The sequence below is a fragment of the Bos grunniens genome, chromosome 18 (genome assembly GCF_055505025.1).
Source record: "Bos grunniens cultivar Pamir isolate PY7600 chromosome 18, Bosgru_T2T1.0, whole genome shotgun sequence".
Taxonomy (NCBI): domain Eukaryota; kingdom Metazoa; phylum Chordata; class Mammalia; order Artiodactyla; family Bovidae; genus Bos; species Bos grunniens.
This window is the reverse complement of record NC_141182.1, coordinates 14,565,952-14,588,506: the sequence shown is the minus strand read 5'-3', so window position 1 is coordinate 14,588,506 and position 22,555 is coordinate 14,565,952. Positions and strand designations below refer to the sequence as shown.

General features: G+C 47.9%; 1 protein-coding gene across 19 annotated transcripts in view; it reads left to right on the top strand.

Moving 5' to 3' along the window:
• The first annotated feature begins 15,435 nt into the window (after nucleotides 1–15,435).
• ANKRD11 (ankyrin repeat domain 11) overlaps nucleotides 15,436–22,555 on the top strand; it is a 120,131-nt gene continuing 113,011 nt past the window's right edge. For 11 of the 19 annotated variants that reach the window (XM_086350366.1, XM_086350382.1, XM_086350358.1 and 8 more), the window contains exon 1: nucleotides 15,563–15,853. The gene's annotated coding sequence lies outside the window, so the exon portion shown is untranslated. Of the gene's footprint in view, nucleotides 15,536–15,562; nucleotides 15,854–15,887; nucleotides 16,028–22,555 lie in introns of those variants that run through there. The other 8 variants (XM_086350372.1, XM_086350380.1, XM_086350377.1 and 5 more) reach the window with 5 other exon arrangements.

Genomic DNA, 22,555 nt, shown 5'->3' with positions numbered 1-22,555 from the left:
TGACTCGTTTCAGGGCCTGTGCTCTCCGCCCTATGGCTTTGTATGTTACAGCAGTAACATGTATAATGTAAAAGTCCTGAAGCTCAGAAGATTTAGGAACATTGTTTTAAATGCAGAGTCTTGATTATTGGTCCTCGGCTCCAGCAGCCAGGTTCTTGTGTGTGGAGAGGGACTGCCCCTGACCCGCACATCTGGACTGCTTGCCTTTCTCACTTTCTCTTTTCACAGTCCATCCATCCTCCCTGGTTTTCTCCTTCACTGTTTTTCTTTCTCTGGTTAAATTGTCCCGCCCACATTCTGCCGTCCACTCCCCCTAGATCAGTCGCGTGACCATGATCATGACCAGGCTTCCGAGAGTGGTTTCTTGCACCCTTGCACCCTATTGAAGCTTATGCAATGCCGCCCTGACAGGAAGTGACCCAGCCCCACCCTCCCCCGGTTCCCTCCTCAACCCGACCAGAGAATGTGTGACTCAGAGCCTCTAACAAATTTGAACGTGTTTGGGGATAGTGTAAGATGCAGTCTCATTAACATTGCTTGAAATAAAAAGCGTTATTGGAATCTAAGCTCTTTTCAGGAGATTCATCTGAAAGCAGTGCAGGGTGACTGCAGGAGTTGAGCTCTGGAGAAAGCGTGCTGGCTTTTGCCCTTCTGCGCCTCAATTTTCTCATTAGTAAAATGGAGGTAAAATTATCTGCAGAGCCAGGCTGATATTGGGTGTCCCTCAAGTTTGTTGTAAAGATAAAATGCAACAGAAGTGAAAGCATCCAGGTTGTCATGGGAAATGAATTGCTGGGAAATATTAATTCACTCGTCTAAACACATTTACTGAACAACTGTGCTTTGAGAGCTGGCTGTGACCCAGCCTCAGGTAGGAGGTGGACCTTGACTCTGAACCCTGTCCTGCTCAGTCCCACCTCTGCAGTGGCCTTGGGGACGGGTGTTTAGTTAGAGGACTCAGATGCCCTGTGGCCTGGACTCCGGAAGAGGTGGGGGTGGGGGTGGCCTCAGCTGATCTGGCTCCTCACAGGCCCAACTCCTGATCATTTTCCTGAGCCCTTCCTGTTCTTCACCTGCTCTCTGTTCTTTCTGTACCTTGTGACTTCTGTTTACTCATTTTGACTTCCTCAGCCCTCTGAACCCTGTACACATCAGGACCTTTGGGCTCTGCTCCCCTTAATTGTGTGAGAGGTGATCTCATGGTGAGCTGGTTCTGACCAGGGCATGTTGAGGTTGCTGTATCACCTCCCAGACACCTCACACAAAGCAGGGCCTGGCTGGGGGTGGGAGGTGGGGGGTTGGGGAGTGGTGGTGGCAGGAAGGGCAAGGGAGCAGGCAGGGCACTCCACCTCTCCGTGCTTGCTGGATTCCTGGGGGCTTCAGGCAGGCTCTCAGGGTGTCACTCTGTTGCCTTGTCTGTAAAATAGAGATAATAGTTTTGCAGTCTGGGGACAGAAGTTGATCTTTGGGGCCATTTTTTGGCATTAATATCTAACTTCGTTATTAATATCAGAGCAAATAATTATTTGCTTCTTCCCAATTTAGGCAGCTTGGCAGCAACTGAAGCAAAGTGCTAAACTTTTTTTAAAAAAATCACAGGTCTGACAGGGATCTACTGTATAGCACAGGGATCTCTGCTCAGTATCTTATAATAACTTATAATGGAAAAGAATCTGAAAAAGAATGCATATATCTATGTATGTATAGCTGAATCAGTTTGCTCTACACTTGCAACTAATACATTATAAATCAATTACATTTCAATCAAAATGTTTAGAAAAAGGCCTAGTGACTCCACACTTGGCCTGACCTTGGAGCCCGTAGGTTGCCACACAAGCTCATGGCTGTACCTGTGCCCACAGTGGCAAGCTTCTGGCTGAGGCTGTCTTGCTGCTTTGAATGACCTGGCCTGCACCTGAGTTTTTGGCCAATGTTAGGGTGTCATTTACAAAATAGACTTCCCTGTGGAATGTTTGAATAAAATTGTCATCTCTCTGAATTTTGGTAAATTTTGGTTCTGAACATCTTTCTTAGGAAACAATTCTTTTTCGTAAGGCTCATTATTGGGTTTTATATATCACATGTACAACAAGATTTTGTAATGTTCGATTTGTTCTTGAAAGGGGAAAAGTCCTTGGGACTTCCCTGGTGGTCCAGTGGCTAAGACTCCATTCTTCCCATGCAGAGGGCCTGGGTTCGATCCAAGATCCTAGATCCTGATGAAACTAGAAGTTGGCATCTGCAACTAAAGATTCTGCATGATGCAACTACAAAAAAAAAAAAGGATTCCACATGTCACAACAAAGATCAAACAATCTGCGTGCCACTGCAAGTAAGACCTGGAGCAGCCAAATAAATATTTATTGCAAGAAAGGGGAAGACTCCATTATTACCAGCAGAAAACCTGTCCAGGAGTTTGCACATGACTAGGTAGCTATGTGTCCCTCAGTGGTTCTCAGTATGTGTATGTAGGAGGGCCTGGAAAGGGCAGGTCTGCGTTACCTCTCAGAGGTCAACAGCACATGCCAAATTCATTAAAGTAACCACTTGCTCTGGTGCTTGTATTAGCTACCTATTGCTATGTAACAGGTTACTCTAAACTCAGCAAGTTAGAGCAACCAGTATTCAAGGCCTCACCACTCCTGAGTGTTTGGCTGGCTCTGGCTCAGGCGTCTCACCAAGACGCAGTGCACATCACACCCAGAGAAGCAGTCATTTGAAACTTGCCAAGCTGCCAAGGGGATGCCCTTGCCTGGCTCCTGGCCGGCCGGTGGAAGCTGCTCACCATGTGACTCTCCACGGGCTTCTCAGGTGACATGGTGCCATGTGGCCTGGTCAACCCAAGGGTGTGAAGTCCAGGGAGCAACGGTCACTGAGGGCCAGCTTGGAGGCTGCTGCCCGCAGTAATGACTGGGGATGCCTGCTGTTCATACCTGCTTGCAAAGCCTGACCGCTGGGTTCCTCACTGCCCCCATTGGTGGCCCTAGCCCTTTGTCACACTAGTCACCACACTGGTTAGTTCATGGACATTCCCCACGTCCTTCCTTAGGACTTGTAACCTTTTTTTTGGCTGAGACACATGGCTTGTGGGATCTTAGTTCCCTGATCAGGGACTGAACCGGTGTCCTAGCAGTGAAAGTGCTGAGTTCTAACCACGGGCAAGTCCCAGGACTTGTATGTGAAGATGAGGAGCAGCCCTTGCCTTTGGGTCATGGAGGAGACGTGTATGTTGACAGGGCTGCCAGCACTCTCCCGGCTGTGGTTGGAGTGGGCATTCCCTTGTTACAAGCCAACCCTTTTTCTACAGTGTGAGTTTGCAGTGGATTTTCCATCTGTCCAAGTTGGAGTTTGTCTGTCCAGTCCTTTAGCCACTGGGGAGACACAGCCAGACAAGTGAGGTTCACCTCTGTGCCCCGGCGCCATTGCAAAGCACTGTCTGTGTCCAGTTACCAGGAGAGAGGGACCTTGTTTAGAAGTGCAGTTTATAGCCTGTATCTTGAAAGTCACTGGCTTGATATCCCTCTGGTCCCATGGGTTACTTGTTAAGGAGATGATAAGACAAGGGAAGACAGAAGGCTTTGCTGCTCTGGGTTTGGTCTCCCAGGAGCTCCTGTTGGACATGCCCTGTAGCCAACAGATTGCTCTAGGATCCTATAGCCACTGATCAGATTGTGTGCTCATAACACCCAGCTAAGAGAAGGCAGTGGCACCCCACTCCAGTACTCTTGCCTGGAAAATCCCATGGATGGAGGAGCCTGGTAGGCTACAGTCCATGGGGTCGCTAAGAGTCAGACATGACTGAGCAACTTCACTTTCACTTTTCACTTCCATGCATTGGAGAAGGAAATGGCAACTCACTCCAGTGTTCTTGCCTGGAGAATCCCAGGGACGGGGGAGCCTGGTGGGCTGCCGTCTATGGGGTCACACAGAGTTGGACACGACTGAAGTGACTTAGCAGCAGCAGCAGCAGTTCCATTTCACCCCTCTGATTCATCCCCTGCACAGAGCACACTATCACCCTGAAGGAGGATGGTCCTAGGCCTCTAGCCCTTCTGTACTAAGACAGAGTGTTCCTTGCCTGGTTCTGGATCCCAGAGGTCTGTGGCCATTATGACTTTTCAACACATCAGTAGTGGGCTTGCCTCTGTAGGTGTTCCACAAACCATGCTGAAGGTGGACAGTTCAGTTCAGTCACTCAGCTGCGTCCAACTCTTTGCCACACCATCAGAACTTGCTCCAACTCATGTCCATCGAGTCAGTGGTACCATCTAACCATCTCATCCTCTGTCATTCCCTTCTTCTCCTGCCTTCAGTCTTGCCCAGCATCAGGGTCTTTTCCAATGAGTCAGTTCTTTGCATTAGGTGGCCCAAGTATTGGAGCTTCAGCTTCAGTCCTTCCAGTGAATATTCAGGACTGATTTCCTTTAGGAATGACTGGCTGGATCTCCTTGCAGTCCAAGGGACTCTCAAGAGTCTTCTCCAACACCACAGTTCAAAAGTATCAATTCTTCAGCACTTAACTTTCTTTATAGTCTAACTCTCACATCCATTCATGACTACTGGAAAAACCATAGCTTTGACTCAATGGACCTTTGTTGGCAAAGTAATCTCTTTGCTTTTTAAAATGCTGTCTAGGTTGATCATAGTTTTTCTTCCAAGGAGCAAGTGTCTTTTAATTTCATAGCTGCAGTCACCATCTGCTGTGATTTTGGAGCCCAAGAAAATAAAGTCTGTCACCGTTTCCATTGTTTCCCCATCTCTTTGCCATGAAGTGATGGGACTGGATTCCATGATCTTGGTTTTTTGAATGTTGAGTTTTAAACCAACTTTTTCACCCTCCTCTTTCACTTTCATAAGAGGCTCTTCAGTTCTTCTTCACTTTCTGCTATAAGGGTGGTGTCATCTGCATATCTGAGGTTATTGATATTTCTCCCGGCAATCTTGATTCCAACTTGTGCTTCATCCCCGCCCAGCATTTCACACGATGTACTCTGAACATAAGTTAAATAAGCGGGGTGACAATATACAGCCTTGACATACTTCTTTCCCAATTTGGAACTAGTCCATTGTTCCATGTCCAGCTCTAATTGTTGCTTCTTGACTTGCATACAGATTTCTTAGGAGACAGGTAAGGAGGTCTGGTGTTCCCGTCTCTTGAAGAATTTTCCAGTTTGTTGTGATCCACACAGTCAAAGGCTTTAGTGTAATCAATGAAGCAGACGTTTTTCTGAAATTCTCTTGCTTTTTCTATGATCCAACGGATGTTGGCAATTTAATCTCTGGTTCCTCTGCCTTTTCTAAATCCAGCTTGAACATGTGGGAGTTCTCGGTTCACGAACTGTTGAAGCCTAGCTTGGAGAATTTTGAGCATTACTTTGCTAGCGTGTGAGATGAGTGCAATTATGTGGTAGTTTGAACATTATTTGGCATTGCCTTTCTTTGCGATTGCAATGAAAACTGACCTTTTCCAGTCCTGTGGCCATTGCTGAGTTTTCCAAATATGCTGGTATATTGAGTGCAGCACTTTCACAGCATCATCTTTTAGGATTTAAAATAGCTCAACTGGAATTCCATCACCTCCATTAGCTTTGTTTGCAGTGATGCCTCCTAAAGTCCACTTGACTTTGCACTCCAGGATATCTGGATCTATATAAGTAATCACAGCATCATGGTTATCTGGGTCATTGAGGTCTTTTTTATATAGTTCTGCAGTGTAGTCTTGCCACCTCTTCTTGATATTTTATACTTCTGTTAGGTCCATACCGTTTCTGTCCTTTATTGAGCCCATCTTTGCATGAAATGTTCCCTTGGTGTCTCTAATTTTCTTGAAGGGATCTCTAGTCTTTCCCATTCTATTGTTTTTCTCTATTTCTTTGCATTGATCACTGAGGAAGGCTTTCTTATCTCTCCTTGCTATTCTTTGGAACTCTGCATTCACATGGATATATCTTTCCTTTTCTCCTTTGCCTTTCGCTTCTCTTCTTTTTTCAGCTATTTGTAAGGCCTCCTCAGACAACCATTTTGCCTTTTTACATTTCTTCTTCTTGAGAATGGTTTTAATTATCGCCTCCTGTACAATGTTACAAACCTCTGTCCACGGTTCTTCCAGCACTCTATCAGATCCAATCCCTTAGATCTATCCGTCACTTCCACTGTATAATCATAAGGGATTTGATTTAGGTCATATCTGAATGGTCCAGTGGTTTTCCCTATGTACTTCAAGTTAAGTCTGAATAATAATGATGAGTTCATGATCTGAGCCACAGTCAGCTCCCAGTCTTTTTTTTTGCTGACTGTATAGAACTTCTCCATCTTTGGCTGCAAAGAATATGATAAATCTGATTTTAGTGTGACAATCTGGTGATGTCCATGTGTAGAGTCTTCTCTTGTGTTGTTGGAAGAGGGTGTTTGCTATGACCAGTGCGTTCTCTTGGCAAAACTCTGTTAGCCTTTGCCCTACTTGATTTTGTACTCCAAGGCCAAATTTTCCTGCTACTCCAGGTATCTCTTGACTTCCTACTTTTGCATTCCAGCCCCCTGTGATGAAAAGGACATCTTTTCTGGGTGTTAGTTCTAGAAGGTCTTTTAGGTCTTTATAGAACCGTTCAGCTTCTTTGGCATTAGTGGTTGGGGCATAGACTTGGATTACTGTGATATAGAATGGTTTGCCATGTAAATGAACAGAGATCATCCTGTCATTTTTGAGATTGTACCCAAGGCAGACAGCCCCAGGCATAATGGGGAAAGACAGTGACAGGCAAGTGCTCTCCTCCAGTCCACTAAGGACAGCCTGCCTTCCTCCAGCCTCCTGCCCTATTCCCTCAAACTCAGAGATGGCTGGCCCATTCTCGATGTGCTGTAATGCAGAATAGAAGGAGAAAGGACAAACAAGGCAGGGCATGGAGAAGGCACCCAGAGCATAGCTGATGGGGAGATGGGGAAGGAGGCTGGCGCTTCTGTGACGAGTTTTGGAGGGATTGGTGAGAGGCCCTTGAAACAGGGAAGGAAGGAACTGGGGGGCAAAGGAGATTTTTGTGGGACAAACTGAAATTGCCTTTGACAGATGTCCACTGCATGGCTGTGTTCTGGGTGTGGAGGACACAGCCACGAACAAAGTGATGCCTGGCCTCTGTGGCTCCCCCTCTTCTGACCAGGGAGAAACAACAGTAAACTGAGCCCACAAAGCACATGGAAAGTGCTTTCCCTGGAGACAGACAAAACACAGAGAAGGGCACACAGAAGGGAACATTTTAAAAATTGTGGTAGAATGTGCCTTACTCAGGACCCTGCCTCTATGTTGGAGGGACTGAAGGATTCTGAGCCTAGGACCAGTTGGTGTGTTTTAGAAGCATGATTTGGACTGTTTCCTGGAGAACAGACTCTAGACAGAATGCCGTGGGGAACGGGAGGACAGGAAGACCCTGTATGGGGGAAGAGGAGGTGGGGTGAGAGGGGCTGGTCTCCTGGGGGCAGTGGAAACCTGGGGAGCTTCCACTTTACCCCAGTGGCGGGCCACTGGGCTTGCCCCGCAGCCCCAGGGAAGTCTCAGTAAGTCCCAGGCAGGCCTCCCTCCAGAACAGGCTGCGGGGGCAGAGGCCCAGGTCTAAGGGGAATGGGACACTGTCTCCTTTTCTCTGTCATTGGTTTGACAGAGGAAGAGGTGGCTGCTTCCATAGAGAATTTGAACCATGCTCACTTAAGTCCCCCTCCCCCTGGATTGTTGGGGAAAAAACACAGGGCACAGGCGGTGGGCGCCAGCATCTCCCAGCAGCTTCTGCCACGGGGTCCTGTGTCTTTGGAATTCACAGCCAGCCCTGGTTGGGGGTAGTGGAAAGTTGATCAGGTTAATTTGGAGATTACTTGGAGACCAGAGGGTGCTTGGGTTTCATAGACTCTCCGATCGCAGTATGCAGTTTAGGCTTTGCCATCGCCACCCTGCTGCTTTATGTTTTATTTCCTTTGACAGTTTATTTGGAACTTGGGTCTTAAGGTGATCCTATACGAGATTACAGCTTTGTAAACATAATAAACAAAATAAAGCAAATCCCATAGACTGTGTTTATAATCTGTCTATGGCAGAGGGAAAAACTGAAGCGCTTGTGAGGGTGGATGGGGAGCACCTGGCCTGGCTGGACCCTGAGGGCACAAAACGGATCACAGCCCTGGACACTGAAGTGCTGGCCAGCCAGAGTGTTTCTACATTAACTCCCGTGACACCTGTCCTTTTAGTTTCTGGATACGTTTGAAAGTTGTACAGTAAAGCTGGGTTGCAATGACAAACTACTAAGTCCTACAACACTGAGCGCCTACTCTGTTGCTGGCATCAGATGACTGTGGCATGGGAGTAGGTGCAGGCTTGGAACCCCACCCAGGACTTCGTGGAAGCAGGTGCAGGGCCAGTTCTCAGGGCAAGAGCTGGCCTGGTCAGGGCACGTCCCCTACAGCAAATCTGTCAGCAGGTGTGTGAGTGAGAAGGGGCAGCCCCGGAGCCATGTGCAAGCTCAGGAGATGCTGAGGACCAGCCCAGCCCCACCTTTACACACTGCCCCCAGCATCTTCCGCAACCCCCAGGGCTGGCTCTCTCTCCTTCCTCGCTGTGCACCCGCCCTGTCCGGTGACCCCTCAGCTCCTTCTTCCAGAACACCCACCCTTGCAGCCCAGCCTCAGTCCCCAGGCTACGGAACATCTGTTGTCACAGAGGCCTGTGCATGCCCCGGGCTTGCCCCCACGGGCATTCAGAACTGGAGCAAGATGGCAGGGGACCTCCGGAAATCAGATACAGAAGGACACCCACAGGTCTAATGTGGGCATTCCCTTAGGTTTGCAGTCACAGTCAACAGGTTTCTGCTGTGTTGGGCACACTGGGTAGGTGCTCACATCCCCCACTGTAGGTGGAGAACCAAGACCCTGAGTGAATCCGCTGCTCTGGATCACAGTTAGTAGGGGCGGTTTTGGGGTCTGAACCCACGCAGACTGGTCCCAGAACCCGTGCCCTTCCTGATGACTGCTGCGGGAGAGGATGTGTGGAGACTGGTCTGCAAAACACTGAGCACAAGCCCACTCTAGGGTCCGCAGTCACAATCTTACTGTTTACGTATTGTATGCACATCGTGCACTACTTTGGGGCTTTCCTGATGGCTCAGCTGGTAAGGAATCCGCCTGCAATGCAGGAAACACCCGGTTTAATCCCTGGGTTGACAAGATCCCCTAGAGAAGGGAAAGGCCTCCCACTCCAGTATTCTGGCCTAGAGAAGTCCATGGACTGTCACAGAGTTGGACACGACCGAGCAACTTTCACAGGCACTATTTTAAAATGTCTCTGTGTCCTTTGGGACTTGACCTTGGCATGATTAGTGCTTGGTCGGTGAAGGTCTGGTATGCTCACAGCTGCATCACCTTTGGCTCCAGCTAAGCCCTTAAATGGAGAAGGCAATGGCACCCCACTCCAGTACTCTTGCCTGGAAAATCCCATGGATGGAGGAGCCTGGTAGGCTGCAGTCCATGGGGTCGCTAAGAGTCGGACACGACTAAGCGACTTCACTTTCACCTTTCACTTTCATGCACTGGAGAAGGAAATGGCAACCCACTCCAGTGTTCTTGCCTGGAGAATCCCAGGGACGGGGGAGCCTGGTGGGCTGCCGTCTATGGGGTTGCACAGAGTCAGACACGACTGAAGCGACTTAGCAGCAGCAGCAGCAAGCCCTTAAATATGTAGATTCTATGTTGCTGTTTATCACTTAGTCATGTCCAACTCTTGCAACCCCCTGAACTGCAGCCCGTCAGGTTCCTCTGCCCGTAGGATTTCCCAGGCAAGAATACTGGAGTGGGTTGCCATTTCCTTCTCCAGGGATCTTCCCAACCCAGGGATCAAACCCAAGTCTCCTGCATTGGCAGGAGGATTCTTTACCCACTGAGCCACCTAGGAAGCCCTTGTAGATTCTATGGAATAGCTCAATACTTTATTTTTATTTTTCACCATGCTGGGTCTTTGTGGCTGCGCAAGGGCTTTCTCTAGTTGTGTTGAGTAGAGTCTAATCTCTAGTTGCGTTGCATGGGCTTCTCATTGCAGTGGCTCCTCTTGTTGCAGAGCACACACTCTAGGCAAGAGGGCTTCAGTAGTTGTGGCACACAGGCTTAGTTGCCGTGAGGCATGTGGAGTCTCCCCAGACCAGGGATCGAACCTGCGTCCCCGGCATTGGCAGGTGGATTCTTAACCACTGGACCACTGGGGAAGCACATCCTAAGAGTTTTTGTTTACATGGGTTGTGTCTACAGATATTTACCATATTCTTATCAGAACTGAGAAATCCAAGAAAGTACACTAGTCAGTGTCAGAGGAACATGGTTGTCCTGCGTCATGGACGTGCGCTCAGGAGGAGAGTGAAACAGAGACACAACCTATGGTACCATCAGGAAGAGAGCTGAACTTTGCCAACACCCACAGAGGGTCTTGTGCACCTCCCCCAGGACTCTCTGGAACCTCACTTGCAAGCTAGTGGTCTAAGTCAAACATGGCAATTGTGATGTAACTAGAATTATTTTCCACCAAACACATCTATGAGCATCATACATTTAAGAAGGGAACTTGGATTCGAGATTATTCTTTGGATGGACCTAGAGACTATCTCATGAAGTGAAGTCAGAGACAGAAAAATATATGATACCACTTACATGTGGAATGTAAAATATGACAGAAATGAACTTATTTATAAAACAGAAATAGACTCACAGACATAGAGAAACAGACTTATGGTTACCAAAGGGTTTGGGGGGAGGGTGAGACAAATTAGGAGTTTGGGATTAACATATACACACTACTGTATAAAATACCTTGTAATAACTTATAATGGAAAAGAATCTGAAAAAGAACATGCATATATATGTATATTTGAATAACTTTGCTGTACATTTGAAACTAACAAAACATTATAAATTATACTTCAATTGAAAAAAAAAAAAAAGACCATTAAAAAACATTGCTCCTTTGGACCCCTCTCCAGCTAAGTACCAAGGGACAATTTGGGGAATTTGTTTTTCGTATAAAGTCTTTACTGAATTCAGCATTAGTAAAACGGTCTGAATTTACCACCCTGGAAAAAAAGCATCATAGTTAGTTGAATAACTGGCACCAGCCAGAAGACTGCTGTCCCAACCACTGTCAGCAGCAGAGCTCAGTTGTGTCCCCAGGGGCAGCTTTCTATGGATGGCGAGGAGCACAGAGATGTCTGTGGCTTTCTCAGAAGTCCAAGGAGGGGGCTGCAGGTGGGTATCATGCCACTGACTGAATGTGGCTGCCTGAGAAAGCTTCTGGCACACCCTTCTCCAGTTACATTATCACAAGATGGTGTGTCAAGTCCTGACTATCTGACTGTGAAAGTGTCAACACATTTTTGTGTGTGTGTGTGTGTTTTTGAGGCTGTAATGTTGTCCAGCACACATATCCGGCATCCAATCATTTGCTGAATGAGCATGTGTCCGTCTCCCAACTGAACAAGGCCCTCGCCTTCTGCAGGCGGAAATTCATTGTGCAAGTGTAGGACAGTGTGATTAGGGAATGTCTTAGGAAGACTTATTTTTACTCTCAGGCTTCTAGTTGCATTTGTGATGAATTGATTAAAGAAAAAATTACATCATCATATTTTGACTCTTGACATCAAAACTTGTAGGACTACAGGAAAAGTATTGGGTGGAGAGTTTTAAAAATTGGGGGGTGTTCTGATGGCCCCAAGTTCAGGGGCCACAGGAATATCTGAATCCTGCTTTCTGCCACAGTTCCTCCTCCTCTTGAGGTCTGGGGGACAATACAACACAAAGCTCGGAGAACGAAATGGCAACCCACTCCAGTACACTTGCCTGGAAAATCCCATGGTTGGACACAACTGAGCAACACAGAGCTATGGTAACTGGAAAGTGAAACGTGTAATAATTTACTGTGAAATGAATCTGGGTTCCAGATTCTAATGCTGAGAATGCTAGCAAGCTGGGGTCGAGCACAGGGCTGAGGCTGGGCCAGTTGGGCCCAAACCCAGATGCCAGTTCTTAACACAGGGCCCCAGGGAAAAAGAAGAAGGGACGGGCCAGGCTGTGGGCCTGCTCTGACCACTCTGCAATGGAGGGAGGAGTTCCACTGGGCACAGCAGCCCGCCAGTCTCCCAGGCCACACGTGGCACGGGGTGTGGGTGGCTGGTGAGTGTGGAAAGGTGATTGGTGCCTTCACTCAGGGAAGAGCCAGGTAGGACGCATCATTTCTTCTCTGGGAGGGCACCCGGCATCACTGGGGGAGCCATGGATTGGCTTGTGTCTGGTCAACTATGAGCTCCACTGGGTTCCAGAGACACAGACACACTGGAACATGAGTGCCTTTGGCAGGAACCTGGTTTTGTTCGTGGCTCAGTACACAGTTCCCAGGTCAGTTCCTGGCAAACAAAGGCCTGAATAAGTGTTTGCAAGGTGAACCTAGAAGCTTTGGGTTGGGGGGTGGACAGGGAGGTATGGGCTCTGGTGCATATACTCAGACAGCAGTATGCCAGATGGCCACCCACAGATGCTGCTGGGGCCAGGCCTTCCTGACTGGGCTTGGGGATGCTCTGGGCTTCTCCCAGAGCTTCTGGGCCAGAACCTTGAGGTGAGCCCAGGCAACTGCTGAAGGAAAGCAGACTTCACAGGCAAGGGCTGGAGAACTGCCCTTTAGGGATCAAGGTCAGGAATTTGTAGATCTGTTTGCTTGGCTGCACAATGTTTGACAAATTGTTGAACTCTTATTGAAATGCCCTCTTCTTGAAACGTCCAATCAAAATTTATTTTCCAATAAAAAACTAGAAGATGTGGCAATGCTGGCTCTGGCAGGCCCCTTCCGGTTGGCTCCTGACCCCTGTCCCACCACCCTGCCACTGTCCACCTTCTCTAGGTCCCCATCACTCCTCGCATGTCTTTTCTCTGGAACTATTGCGACAGCTTTCCTGCTAGCCCTCTGTCAAGTTCGCACTGTTTTGGCAGTTGCTGCCTCTGACCCTTCACTGCAGGTGCTACTTGCAGGCTGAGATCCAGCCCTGTGCCTGGAGGCCTCCAGGGGTCTGCTGCTGTCCCCCTAGTATTCCATGAGGAGGCCCAAGCATCCCAGACTTAACTGTATAAAATTAAATTCCCAGTTTTGTGACCCAGACCTATTCCTCCCCTTCTTTCCAGCCAATGTTGACTGCATCCCAGACCTGCCTCTTTCTCTCACAGCTCACAAAATCATGCCTACTCTATCTTCAAAACACACCCCAGATGCCACTGTCTCACCAGTCTGGACATCACTGCCACCTCCTCCATGCTTCCATCATCTCCAGAGTGACCCTTTCAACAGTGGGGCCTCTCACCTTCCTGAGACTCTCTGTGGTTTAGTGTTCATTCAGAGTGAAATTTCAACTCTGAATCGAGACTCTTACCAGCCACTTGCCTCATCTCATTTGCTCCATCTTTGCTCTGTGGTTGCTGAGGCTCCTTCCTGTGAGTCCTGGGGTGCTCTTCCCCAATCCACATGCCTTGCTTCCTTTGTGATTCAGCTCAAAGGTGATCTAATCTGAGCCCCTCACTACCCCATATTTAATACAGGCCTTAGAATTGTGCTGGTCTTCCCTCGTGGCTCATAAGGTAAAGAACCTATCTGCAATGAAGGCAAACACAGGTTTAATCCCTGTGTTGGGAAGATCTCTTGGAGAAGGGCAAGGCAACCCACTCCATTATTCTTGCCTGGAGAATCCCATGGACAGAGGACCCTGGTGGGCTATATAGTCCATGGGGTCACAAAGAGTTGGACACAACTGAGGGACTAACATTCATTTTTTCACTTTTAGAATTGTTCCAGGCACATAGTAGGCACTCAAAAGCCCTCAGTGTGCTTTGAATAAATGAGTGCTGTCCCTTGAGCCACCAGGCCTCTCTCTATCTAAAGGAGATGGGTTAGGCTGCCCCTTTGCCCAGGGCGGCCCAACAGAAGCGGAATGCAGCCAGGAGATGTCATTTAAAATTCCTAAGTGGCTACAATTAAAAAGAAAAAAGAAGATTTCATTAATTTTAACACTATATTTTAATGCAATTGTCCCAAACACTATCATTTTCACATGTAGTAGGACTTCCCTGGTTGTTCAAAGAATCTGCCTGTAATGCAGGAGATGTGGGTTCTATCCCTAGGTTGGGAAGATCCTTTGGAGCAGCGCATGGCATGGCAACTCATCGCAGTATTCTTGCCTGCAGAATCCCATGGATTGAGGAGCCTGGTGGGCTACAGTCCATAGGGTTGCAAAGGGGGAGTGACTAAGCACACACACATGTAAAAAATACAAAGATTTACTTTTTTACATTTTACATTCTTTTCTTCACACCATACCTTCGAAACCCGATATTTTATATTCACAGCACATGTCAACCTGGACTTGCCACATTTCTAGTGCTTGTCACATGTGGCTAGAAGCCACCTTACTGGATATTCTCCACCACGTCTTACTCCTACTTCCTCTTCAGCCTTCTGGCAGCACCTTAAGTGTCAAGCCACTGCTCAGACTAGACCTGATTTTCACTCAGTATTCCTTCATAACTCCCTATACTTTTCTTTCAAAGCACTTATCACAGCCTGTAATTAGGTACTTGTATTCAACGAAGGTGTGTCTTCCCTCCATGGTGAGAAACCACATGCTGGTAGATAGAGTTGCTGTTCCAGTTCGTTTCCAGTGCCTGATTTAGTGCCTGGCTGGTAAAAGACACTCAGTAAACATTTGTGAATTAATATGTTCAAAGGTTTCATTCTTTCCTTTTCTCTGCACTTCTTTTCGCTACTGTATATTTTTATCCATAGCTTCTGCTTCTGTGGAACTTCACTTTGTTTTTGCTTTAGTATGTTTTCAGATTACTTCTAGGCAAACTGCCTCCTTATTCATATTTCCTAATTTTAATTCCGTATTTGGTTGAAGTCAGTGTTTTTCTCTTCGGCCCCGCCGCGCGGCTGGAAGGATCTCCGTTCCCTTTAAAAAAGCAGATGTGAGAGGCGACTCGGTCGGTGGACGGTGGTCAAGCGTCCCTGTGCGAGCGGCAGGTACAACCAGAGCAGAATGGTCTGGATGTGAGCTGACAGAGCACCAACTGCCCCTACCCGGCCCTGAACTCGCGGGCGCGCCTCCCTACCAGTGTGCGTTCCGCGACACCGCGCCTTCTACCGCCTTCCGCCCAGATCCGCTCCCGACCGTTCCCTTCGCCGCTTCCGGCACTTGGAAAGGCCAATCGTCATGTTCGAGGCCAAAAGACCCGCCCCTTGTGCGAAACACGTAGCCAATCCAGCTTTTCGCTACCTCGGAGACTCTTGCGCCTGGACGCACGACCTTGTCCAATCCAACCCCGGATGTCCTTCTGGTCCCGCCCCAGCCCGTCCTACAAACTGTCAATCTCGCCGTCTCCCTTGGTCCCATGCGCACTTCCTCTCCGACGCCGTGACGTAAGCAGCCCTGTGCCCGAACTCGGCGGACCAATGGTGGTGGCGGATACGGCGGGCCAATGGGAGGTAACGTCTCATGCTGCCGGCGCCGCCGCAGCCGCCGCCGGGTCCCGGAGCCAGAGGCCGCCCGAGCCGGAGCGCGATGGAGCGAGGGCCCCAAGCGGGGAGGCGCCGCCGAGCGCGCGGCCCGACGCCCCCTCAGTGAGAGCCAGACTGCCGCGGCGCCGCCCGAGGGCGGGCTCGTCTGCGCCCGCCTCGCCGGCGCTCGGAGCCCGCGCCGCCTTCCCGCTCGGGCCGCGGGCCGGTGACGGGCCGGGGCTGCATGGCCTCGCCCGCGCGCCGCCGCTGAGCCGCGGGCCAGAGCCGGAGTCGGAGCCGGAGCCGGTGAGAGCCGCGGCCGCGCAGGGATCGGGACGGGCGTGGGGCGGTCTCGCGGCCTGCAGGCCTTGCGCGCCGGGCGGAGCAGAGCGGCGGGCTCCTGCGGGCCTGGGGTCCAGGGTGTCCGGGGCAGTGGTGACGGCGCTCTGGGTCTCCGGGCGGACTTGTGCGGGGATTCAGGTGGGCCTGTGGGGGGCAGCCGGCGGGTCGACGGTGGTCTTCGGGCGGACTTGGGGGTCGGGGGCCGACGAGGCGCTCCATGCTGACCTGAGGGACAGGCGAGGACTAGGGTGGTCTCGGGGTGGGCCTGGAGGGCCCAGAGGGCCGACGAGGGGCTCTTGGCGGGCCTGGAGCCTTGGTGGGGGGCGGCTACAGGAGTCCTGGGCAGCCTTGAGGGGTAGAGGATGGACTGTGGGCGGGCAGGGGCCGACGGGGGTCTTCAGGGGTTCTGAGGAGCAGACGGGTTCGGGGCAGGCCTGAGGGGGGGCCGTAGGCGGCTGAGGGTGGGCTCTGGGTGAGCTTGCGAAGCCCGAGGGACCGACGGGGCGCTTCGGCTGGGCCTGGGGACCTGGGGGTCTCGGGGCAGCGCGAGGGGCAGATGGGGGGCCGTTGGGCGTTCCAGGCGGGCCTGGGGGACCAGGCAACCTTGAAAGGCCGGCCCAGAGCTGCGGAGGGCCCTGGGCACCTGGAGAGCGGGGCGCCGACCTCTGACCCGCGGGAGGGGCGCATTTGCGGTGTGGGCTGTAGTTGTTATTCCCAGCGTCCCTATTATTATCGCTGTTTTGAAATGGGAGCAGGCGGCTTCGGGCTCCAAGCCGGAGGGGGCGGGAGAGCCGGGGCCCTGGAGGGAGAGGGGGCGCTGGGGCCGCGGGAGGCGCGTGGGCCCGCGGAGGGGCAGGAATGCGGGGCAGCGGCGCGGGGGTGTTTCGGGGGGAGGGTAGGCGGGACTGGGGGCGGGTGGGAGGGAAGCGGCGGCGGCGGCTGCACCAGCAGCAGCCCTTGGCCTCAAGGAACAATGTGAGACGTTGCCTGAAATGTTAATTTCCGTTCCTCATTTCATCATCCCCTGGCAGGGCGGTAGCTGTGAGTGTGTGTGTGTGTATGTGTATGTGTGAGTGTGTATGTGTGAGTGTGTATGTAAGGTTGGCCCTGCCACATGGTTTCAGTCCCCTCTCAAAGAGGGATTGTGTTGAGTCTTGTATCGCTGGCGTTTTGCGGGGAGTCTTAATTTTTCTTGGGGGCTGCTCTTTTCCTGGTGTCCTGTCAAGCTTTTCTGCTTCTGTTGTGTTTCCTATCCCAACTTCCGAAGAGTTTTGGAAGAGGCTTTTGGAAGATTAAGCTGGCCTAAGAGGGCTCCGTGCTCTCAGAACCATTTTCTTTCTAGCAGTTCAGATGCAACAGGCTTAGGTTTCATGGTTTCTGTAGGCTTTGAGAAGCTTTATATTCCTTTGCAAGAATTTCTCCATAGTCAAATTTCAGACTTTCTTCTGGTGAGAGGGTCTTCTGAAGTGACTTGCGCAATATCCTTCACATTCCTTCTCCACTGAGGAGTGAGAGTGTATGCAGTTGTTGAATTGCAAAACTTAAGACTTCTGATCCTTTGGTGGTGGTGGGGGGTGGTGATGAAATGCTCTTAGCCAAAAGATGTAAGATGATTCTGCTTGTGGAAAAAGTGCCATTGAAACAGTTACTATTTTTGGTTCCTGCAGACCCAGTCAATGGCATAACTTGGATAGTTCTAAATCAGAGACCCTGAGACTGCATTTGCTCTCTGGAGGACCTTGATTGCTCTTCCTCAGTGTTGCCATCCTGGAGGACCTGAGTTCTGTTTGTGTCTTTTGAGGATGATTGCACAAGTACTCTGGTATTACTTTGAAACTGTCGTTGGAGAAGAAAAAGGGAACACATCTTGCTCAACCTAGATTGTGACCCTTGGTCCCCCGCCCTCCATTCAGCTGTTGTCCGCCCTCTCTGGTGTCACGCTCAGGAGCAGGCTCGCCTTTGATAGGCTGGCTCTCTGGACAGAGGAAACAAAGACCAAGTTGCTGTGACATATTCCTCTGTTCTTTGTGCGTGCCTCCTGAGTTAGTTAAAAGCTGCCCAAAGATAGTGCCAAATTTGCCCCAGATTTGGAACTTGGAAAAGGTCTTTTTCTTCTAAGTTTTTTTTTTTTTTTAATTGTGGGAAAATGTGCATAACAGGATTTACCAGAAGTTTGTTTTTAAAGGTGTCACGTAATCGTGAATTCCTCCTTTGCAGTTGTGCCGCTGGGTTGCCACTCTTGGATGTTTTTCTCTGGGTGTGCTGCGGGCCTGGCCGTGATAATCACACCGCACAGCAGGCCTTTCATCTCTCCAAACCAGATGGGCTGCTTGGGACCAGTGGCTGTCATCTCAGCTCTAATTACAGTGTTGATACAGTGGCAAGTAGAACTTTCTACACATAGACTTAAAGAAACTATGGTATTTGTATTGAAGAGTATTTGTCAAGATGCTTTGTGATCCTTGAGTTTTTAAGTACATTTGACATAGTAAGGTTCCATTTCATCCAGTATGAGAGAGGAGTTACTTTGCATAGGGTGGCACTGAGCCCATCATCAATTAAATAACATAATTAGAGAGTGTCAGTAAATGCCGGTTCAGGGCATAATCGTCATTTGTTGCCAAAATAAGTGTTTTGATCTGTCCATTATCCTGTGTAAGTCCCTTCATGTCTCAAATGAAAGTGTAATGGATGAACTTCCTTTAATAGCAAGATACTCGTGAGTTAATAGGTGAGACTGAAGCTGTACTGCTCGTCTGACCGCGCACCAGGTCAGTTCACTATTGTTATTCAGTCAGTGCTCTGTGGGGATCGAGCTCGGCCAGTTGGTAAACCTAACGCAAAAAATAAGTGAACACAAATAACTGAAAGTTAAACTGTCTTGAAATGTTTTCCTATGTGTTCTCTTAATTTGAATTTCAAATGGAATTTCTTTGCAGTTCAACTTTTCCAGTTTTATCTTAAAGCTATACAGAAAAAAAAAGAGGTCAATCCCCGGCACCTGGAATGCAGGCAGTTAGAAAGCCTTTTTAAAAAGGCTTAGGGAAGGATCCACTTTAACATCTACTTTGTTAATTCTGATAGAGATGTTTCTATTCCAAGTGGTTTTGTTGTTGTTGTTTGGTGGATGTAATTCTTGATATCTTTTAAGCCAGAGTCAGGCTCAGCTGTGTACATAAATACATGTTTTTGTTAGCATTCTTCTGTGCTTTTCTTAACTCCCATTCTTCCCTCTCCACATTTAAAATTTTCTTCAAATTCACCTTTGGACCAAATAGGTTTTTTTTTTTTAATATATGACTGTGCTGGGTCTTCACTGCTATGTGGACTTTTTCTCCAGTTGCAGTTCAAGCACTTTCCATTGCTTTGGCTTCGCTTGTTGTGGGGCCCTGACTTTAGGTGCCCAGGCTCCAGTAGTTGCGGCGTGTGGGCTCAGTGGTTGTGGTGCAGGGGCTTAGTTGCTCCTTGGCTTTTGGGATCTCTCTGGACCAGGGGTGACATGTCTCCTGCATTGGCAGGCTGATTTTTTACCACAATAGTGTTTTATTTATTTAGTGTTTTATGTATATGCTAGAACTACAAGCATTTTTAAGAAAAGTGTCCCAGATGGTTATTAATCAGTCTAACCCTGATTGTGTGACCGCCCCCCCCCCCCCCTTCACTCAGGTCTTTTCAACTCCTGATGCTTTGGCTCCATTGGCCTTTCATTTCCTAGATGACCCTCTGCCTGGACTAGGGTCTTGCTGAGTATCCATTATTGTCTCCTTTGCAAGTCTTCCCTACTTGCCCCCACCCCAAAACCTCTAAGATAACTCCTGCTCAGCCTTTGGGTCTTAGTTAAATATGCTTCCTCATAGAGTCTTCTTATAACCCCACCTTGTAATAGCCATGTAGAACTTGACAGTTGATCAGATGTGATTGGTTTGTATGTGCCCCGTGATAGCAGGGCTGTAAGCTTAATAAAGGTAGGCATGGTCTCTTTGTTATCAGAGTTGCAGGCTAGGAAGGACCATGGTCATAGAATTGCCTCAAGAAGTATTTGTTGAACTGTTCAAAGACTGTGTATGGAAGTATTTGAGTAATTTTGAAAGGATAAACTTAGGATTATGAACATTTATTTGACTGACTAGAAATTATGCTATGTACATTTTAGCTGTTTTCCCATTTGTTATCATTACAAGTTTACCTTTACAATTTAGAGGATGGTTGGAGCATGGCTTTTACAGTTGGCACAAAACAAGAGACAAAAGAAAATGTCCGTAATTGAAGGCGGGTTCTCTTTGTGGAAGAAGAAGAATGTTCTCTGTGAAAGGAGTTTTGGTAGGACTGCTGTGTTGGGGCCACAGTCAGGCTGGCCAGGTGTACTTTGCTGCTGGTGCTGGTCGTGTGTCGTGTCAACAGTGGGTTAGTGTCATAGTGGAGTCCCTTGAAAGGTTTAGCGTTCTTTGATTTAGTTTTTAACTTCCTGAGCAGTTGTAATAAAAAAGGCCAAAGCAATATACATTCTCCAGAATGGAGGCAGCCCCCTTTATGTTATCCCTTATCCCCCTGCTCAGTTTTGGTATTTTAATGGAAAAAAAAATCTCTTTGGGGAGAAATTCACGAAAATAGGGTTGTGTGTGGTTTATGTTTTCTAAAGTTTAAAAAATGAACCTGTTATGTACTTGGGAAAAAGTTGTTATTGAAAACCCGAATTGTGGACATAATTTGGGTGATAAAGACTTGAGTTCTTGGTTTAGATAACAGTAGGTTTAGGTTTGTGTGGTTTTAACATTTTAGGTGAGGGGGATTGGTTGTTTTTGAAACTAAAGACATCATTCTAGAACTTGAGAAAACGATCCGTTCCAACTATGATCCTTTGAATAAACAGTTAAGGGGGTTTTCGGTGTAAAAATACAAGAAGTCTGGCTTATTAATATAGCTCAGATATTTCAAGGGCTGAAATGACTGAAAGTCCTGTTGCAGGGGTATGGTTTCTGGGAAGCCCACCCCAGCCAGGATCGAGGTGAGCAGTGCTGTCTGAGTTACAGAGTGCCTGCTGGCTGGGCGAGACCCGCATGTCCAGTCCTGCCCTTGGCATCTGTGCAGTGAATTAGTTATTATCCTGAAAATCTGTAGGTGTTCTTTTTCCACTTGTAAAAAAACCAGTGTGCACCTCATCATGACATAACATTGGCCTTTTCTTAACTAAAAACATTTTTGATCACTTAGATTGAAAAAGAAGTGTTTTTTTGGTCAAGGTTAACTAAAATTCATAAAATCCTTCCTTCTCCAGCCACTTGTTCAACTAAAAAAGGTGACCTTTAAGAAGGGCTGGGATTGAAATTTAATTTGTAAATGCCTAATAACTTTCTGATATCAGAGATTATTTTTCATCTAAAATGCAGCAAGTAGATTGTCCTCAGCTCGTCAGTAGAGAGTGTCCCGTCCTCTTCCCCTTCCAGTGGTCGTCTTCAGACCCAGAATGTGAATGTGCTGGAATAATGAACATTTCTAAATAATGAGGACATTGCGGGAAGGTGCTTGGTTCATAAGGTTTGGGCTAAAGTTACAGTGTTTTTGTTTTTTCTTTTTTACTTCATTCATATCCAGCAAAGTAAAACTTTCATTTAATTCAGGGTGAAAAAGTAGACTTGAAGATATTATGGCTATATTGTGTAAACTTACCTAAAACAGAGAGCATGAGAAATGCAGTGGAGAACCTTATTACTCTTAAGAAATTAAGCCTTGCTAGTGTGTTTCTAAATGTGGTTTTACATCCTGTAAAACAGGAAGTAAAAATAAAAACTCAACAAAACCCCAAGACACCGCTCTTGAAGGAATTAACTAAAAAAAAAAAAATTACTAAAACGCCTGACTAATTAAAGGATGTGCAGAACATTTTAAAAGAAATCCTATCCTTTTGGATGCTTACAGAGGAGAATGGCCAGCCTTAGGGGTTGGAAATTGTAGCCCTCAAGGTGATTATGTTTTCAAGGAATTTCTAGACTTTGTGAATTCTTTCTTTGCCAGAGTTGTATGATTGGCTCCTAATATATTTAACTTTAGCTTGCCTACATAGATATTTCCATTATCTTTAAAAGAGTCCATCTAGAATTTGAAGTTTTTGAGTTTAGAGGTTAATATATGAAATATGCTTAAACTCAGAATGTTTTCTTATGGGGAGATTTTTTCCCTAATACTTGGGAAAGGTGATCTTTGAAGTGTCTTATCATTTAGTATGAAACTTAGAAAAGTAACATGTGCTTTCACTCATATCCTGAGTGATTTCAGCAGCTGTGACCTTAATGAGGTACATGTGAACTTTGTTTTTCTTTGGTAAAGTGATTAGATCTGATTCTGCTGAATCTGGGTTCTCATCAGATGACTGACTTTTTAAAGATTATGTTTAAGCAGTAACTAATCTTTAAAAAAAAGTTATTTAATGGCATAGTGAAATTTTAGAAAGTTGGGGAGAAAAATCTCTTAGAATTTAACCCATCACACCTCCTTTTCCTTGATGTTTTTCTTCTAAGCCTCCAAGTCTGTTGGGTGGAGGGAGGTGGGACCCGGAAGGGAGGTGGAGGGGTGGGGGCTGACTCAGGCGGCTGTGCAGGGTGGGGAAACATGGTCTAAGGGTTTGGAGAAGGGCTTGTGAGTTTTCCGTTTCAATGCTGTCACTGCTTA